This window comes from Nelumbo nucifera, chromosome 5, assembly GCF_055504915.1.
Source record: "Nelumbo nucifera cultivar China Antique chromosome 5, China Antique-T2T, whole genome shotgun sequence".
Lineage (NCBI taxonomy): Eukaryota > Viridiplantae > Streptophyta > Magnoliopsida > Proteales > Nelumbonaceae > Nelumbo > Nelumbo nucifera.
Window position 1 is genome coordinate 52,167,516 of NC_142653.1, and position 6,000 is coordinate 52,173,515.

The window sequence follows — 6,000 nt, forward strand, 5'->3', positions numbered from 1 at the left end:
TGATTGCCCCTGGATTGTTAACTTGATGCCAATGAGTATTTAGTCCTAGGGAGGGGTGTCAATTGGACTGGATTTGGTCCAATCCGAACCAGTCCAATGTGAGTCTATATAAATGGACTAGGTCCAATCCAATCCAATGAATGTTATGGAACAATTTGGATTTGTCCAATTCAATGTCTGGACTGTCCAATCTATTCAAATTCATTTTGATTTAGATTGGTTTCAACTCAAACCCGGTCTATTAATGCATATATTCTTATGTTATATCAATGGATTGGCTTAATCCAACCTAATCCAATATAAATTTGTTATGGACAGACCAAGTCCAATCTAATCTAATAAATATTTTGGATTGGATTGGTCCAATCTAATATGTCTTGTTGCTTCGTTTAATCCATCCAAATTGATTTTGGACTGAACGGGGTCCAATCTAAAATTGGTCCATTGACACCCTAAGTCCTAGGAGTTGCAAAAAAGTTTCTGTCAAAATGGTTCATTGTACAGACTAGGCTCACCAGGGCCAATCTCAGGGGTGTGAAGCAGTATGCTAGCGAGGAGTTGCTGGCCTATCTGGAGGGGTTTCATGCTGCCACCTACAAACTTCGTGATGATTGGGGTGAGGGAGTTTGATCTAGTGAGCATCAGAAACATGCACCCCACTACCGGCAAAATTTGGAAAACCTGAACCTGCAGGACTTCACTAGCTTATGGTAGTGCACGACAACGGCGACCCAGACATTGGAGAGGCCTAGGGAGGATTGTAGTTGGGGATTGTGGTATGTGGAAGCATTTGCTTCAGAAGGAGCACGTTCCTGCAGAAGGTCCCCAACCCACGGAGGAAGGAGAGGAAGAGGAAGGTCAAATTGGCCACATTCACTTGCAGAATTCAAGAAGTGATGGCCATCATGGAGAGGTTGCTCACAAATGGCAAGATTTAATGGCCACAAGTTTCTCGACCGACTACAATGGAGGAGAAGTAGAGTGTCTAAATCTGCGAGTTTCACTAGGTAGTCTCGCATAACATCAAGAACTATTACAGACTCAAAGTATTTTGAGGAGTTCGTTCAACCTAAGGACCCCTCCCAGATGCTCATTAGAGGAGTTGATGAGCACAGCCCTTTTCGCCTTATGCTCCTACGGGGACTGTAAAAGATAATGATACTCCTGGATCATGCACATATCCAGGAGTCCTAAACTCCCCTTGTATCCTAGTCCTTCTAATATTGTACTAATTATCTTTGTAAAGGATAACTCTTATCCTAATAAGATGTCTTATCCTAAATAGGATTAGGAATTATCCTTATATATCTCATCTTTGTAATATATATAAGAAGAAAGAGTCGAATAGATTTATTCGACCATCATTCAAAATCTCTCTCTCTCTCTTTTGTTCTATTATAGTATCAGAGCCATAAGCAATCAATTCAAGATTTTCATCATGACTTTCACTATGTCTACCAACTCTATAAACCAATTAAACTTCGGTGCATCGGGAAATCATATTCCCTAACTGATTTCAGTTCGGTTGGATGGATTCAACTACATCATATGGCGTTTTCAGGTTGAGAATACTCTTCTGAGCCATGAGCTCCTCGGCCATGTTGATGGGACAATTCCTTATCCATCTCATTCTATGGCAACTACAGCCATTTCGAGATCTTCCACTTTGATAACAGAACCATAAACACAATGGGTCAAATAGGATCGTTACATCTTCAGTTGGCTATTATCCTCTCTGACAGAAGCAACACTGACACAAGTCGTAGGAAGCAAAACAAGTAGAGAAGTTTGGGTAACTCTTAAGAATCTTTACTCTCCTCGAGGAACAGCTAGTGCAGTTGGTCTTAGGAATGAACTTGGAGCGATACAGTAAAATGATCTCTCCATGACTAATTATCTCCAAAAACTCAAAGTTTTTAGTGATAAGCTAACTGCAATCATTACCCGGACAGATGAGCTATCATTTGCCAGCTTACAAGGTATGCTTCTAACTCATGAGAATCGTTTGCTTCATTTAGTAACATATCCTATCGATATTTTAAATCGATTTTGTTAATCCCTAAGTTTCATTTCAATTCATTTCAAAGAATCATCATGCATGTAATAGTGATTGTCAATGAATCGGTGCAAATAGTAATCAATTATTGTTATTTATAAAGAGTATGTAATTCAATGTTTTCGACAAAGAAAATATATAATCCAATATTTTAATTCTCATCTAACATTATTAATAAAAAATACATGATTCAGGCCCCGGTGGTTCGTAGGAATAGGGGTTTGGACTCTGGAATCGGAACGGACTATTCTGATTCCGGTTGTTTAGTTGGTTGGAATCAGAATTCCATTTTAATTTTCATCCTTTCTCTTGTTTGAATCAAACAGAGTATGGAAATAGATTATTTCAATTCTGACTATAAAATAAATGGATCCTCAATAAATATGCATTCAAATATGTGCTAATACATTCGTGTATACATTATAAAGTGTGAATGGGCTCAGGCTACTAAAGGACTCGGTTTGAAGAGTAAAGAATTCCAAATTTTTATGCCTAGGTTAAGCTGAAGACAAAAAATTCAAGCTTATCCTTGTGAAATTACAGGTTGGACCAATCTTGTTGAGTGATGCCATCCAAACAAAAACCTGTTTCTGCAAATACTGTGTAGATCCGTTTGCATATGACTTCATGTGCAGGTTTATTATTTAAAACCAAATTTTACTCTTTATCGTCCCTTTGCCTGCCATAAAACCAAATAGTTTGTTTTGCGCAAACATTAGAATGAATGCAAAATTATTTTTATCAATAAAAAAAGAATAGAATTGAAATTCAAAAAAAAAAAAAAAACCTATCTGTTGACCATTACATCTTGGTTGTTTGGTGTCCATGTTTTGCTCTGCACAGAATTTGAACAAAAAAAAAAATTAATCTAGGTTCAAGATCTCTAAAGGGACAGTCGTACTCAGTGGTCTTGAGTCAAGTGAGGCCTAAGGGCAATGACAGGCTCCTTAGTGGACGTCTCCGAGAACGTAATCCTAAGCCATGACATGGCAATGAATGAAGGCTAATTTGTTCATCCAATTGAATAAGATAAAATTACGGACACCCTTTACTTTAGGGGTGGTGGCACGTAAGGTTTTGGCATGTGATAAGGTACGTTTTAATTTCAAAAATCCACAGAAGTCGAAAGTTGTTAATTGATATTATGGGGAGTGGTAAATTTAGGGGCCTTTTTCAAGTAATTTTTAAAAGATCTTCTGGAAGCTTTGATAGTCAGAAGATGTAATGAGTTTTTTGCATTAAGATCTTGATAGTTTGCATACCATTTGGTTAGAGTGTGTTTTTTTGTGTAAAAACGAGTTGAAAAAAATTAAAAAGTTTCATTTAGAGCTTCCTAAAAATTGTCCAAAACAAGTTTTGCGCATCTTTTCAGTTTAACATCTTTTGATGCCTAAATTTTTTTCTAACCAAATTGAAAGACAAAAATGCAAGGTACAGTTCACACGAAAAGACATGTCAAATGAGGCCTAACTAAAATACCAATTCGTGATATAAGTAGCTAAGAGAATAATATGAAAAATGACAAAAATTGATATGGTTTATTATGCATATGGCCATGTTACTTTAATGCCTTGTTTGTTCAAATTTGAGAAGGAAAATGGGAAAAAAAAGGGGGTCAAGAACTAGGACTTTAGAGAATCAATTAAGGAGAGGGCAAAATGATTTCATAAAACATGCAAAGGATAGTTTTGAGATTTTTAAATATTTTAAATCGCACATGGCATTGTGTGTTCTAGATAATTGATGAAATGTTAATGGCTGGACATGAGTATTGTTTTCTAAAACTATAAGGTACCTTATGGTGGTAGGTGAAAGTTGAGGCCCTTAAGGCCCTGTTCGTTTATATTAAATAAGCTTGTGAAAGTTGGTAAATGGATATGTTTTTTTCCATCAACCAACTTTATGATATTCTTTTTGTGTTTACTAACGAGCCCATGGTAAAATAAATTCCACTTTCTTCTAAAACTTATTCGTCTCTCAAATGGGTCCTACATAAGGATAAATTTTATAAGATTTATAGTAGATAAGAGCAATTTTTTACCTTAAATATCAATAACTTTTTATGAAGAATATTAAGGAAGGGCAATGATATTGCTCATCGTCTTCCTCTTCCTCCCTCTGTATTCATCCAAATACATTGGTCCAAGCAGCCATAGCAAAATTAGCAGAGGGACATAGCTAACAGCAATTTACGCGTCATCATGGTTCCATGGCTACCCTTCGGCCATCTAATCCCTTTCCTCCAACTTTCCATGGCTCTGGCCAAGGCCGGAATCCGTGTCTCCTTCATCTCCACTCCCAGGAAGGCTCCCAAAAGTTCCTCCAAATTTAGCTACTCTTGTAAGCTTTGTTGAGCTCAGCTTACCCACTGTCGAGGGCCTACCCCTTAGAGTTGCTGAAGCCACCGTCAACGTCTCCATGGATGAAATCCAGCACCTCAAGGCGGCCTACGATATCTTGGGCCATCAGGTCAAGCAATTTGTTGCTAATGAATCACCCGATTGGATCATCCAAGATTTCATCCCCTGCTGGGTGGCCGAAATCGCACGAGAATACGGCGTCCCATTAATCACCTTCTCTGTCTACTCTACTGCTACGCTGGGCTTTCACGGACCCCTGGAGTACCTTACCAATGACGGCCATGTGAAATACTGGACATCACTGGAAAGCATGATGCCTTCACCGGAGTGGGTCACGTTCTCGTCATCGGTTGCCTTCGGCGCCACGAGGAAAATGTCGCATTTGCCGGGATCTTTGGGCAAAATGCGTTCAGTATAATGGACAACGAGTGAGTAGTTGTAGCTGTTGAAGCCTTCCAGGCCATGGCCATCCGTAGTTGCTCGGAGTACGAACCAGATATCTGAACCTGGTCGAAAAAATATGGCAGAGACCGGTGATTCCAGTGGGTTTGCTTCCACCGACGCCGAGCAGCACAGAAGCAAAGGAAAGGGAAGGAGATTGGGGCAAGATATTAAAGTGGCTTGATAGGGAGAAACCAGAGCGGTCGTGTTTGTGGCGTTTGGTAGCGAGTGCAGAGTCCGGCACGACTCGCTTTGTCTCAATCAAGTGTATTCGGATGAATACTGAGGCAGAGGAAGAGGAAGAGGAAGACGATGAATAATCATTGCCCTTTTTGATATTTTTCATGGATAGAAAGTTATCTTATTTTTGTTATTTTATAAAAATATTATCTTTTATTGATATTTCAGGGCAAAAAGTTGCCCTTATCTCGTACTTACTAGGAATCTTGAAATCAAAAGAAATATTAAGTATAGTATACCGCCATGTAACTTTTCCTAATAAGTATTTAGGCATACATATTGAACTTTGGACACAAAAACTGGCTTTGGATTTGTGCATTTAACTTCGGATGGGAGTTTGAGAACAAATTGAGAACTATGATGAATGAACGAACATTCTGCGTTGCATTGTTGTCAACATTGACACTTGAGAAGGGATTAAATTGATGGATGAAAAACTTGAAAAGAGAATTTCGCAAAGTACAAGCAAAGTGGAAGATGGGATTGGGAAAGTGTGGCCTTAGGAATGGCGACGGGTAGGTTCATGGTTATGACTATACTCCCCCATCTTTGACCATGACTTTTAAACAAATCCTCCTCTCCAACTTCAATCACCACTAAGGATAAAAATGACCCTCCATCCCTTATTCCTGTGGAGACGGGTTTCTTACAGGGACCTAAATCCCCAATTTTTTTAAAATAAAGGTTTCTTAGAAAATATATTTACTTAAAAAAGGAATTTTTCTAAATATAAAAATATTTTAAATATATTTTGATATATAATATAAATAATATTATATATGTATATGTTAATATATAATATAAATTTAATATATATAATCAAGGTTGGGGTGGAGAAGGGAATTTACTCGCATCCCTTGTTCCAATTAGGTACCACTATCAATCCCTATCCCCAACCCGATG

General features: G+C 38.1%; 1 pseudogene; it reads left to right on the plus strand.

Moving 5' to 3' along the window:
• The first annotated feature begins 3,976 nt into the window (after positions 1-3,976).
• LOC109114664 (UDP-glycosyltransferase 91A1 pseudogene) lies at positions 3,977-5,143 on the plus strand (annotated as a pseudogene).
• Positions 5,144-6,000: the final 857 nt, after the last annotated feature.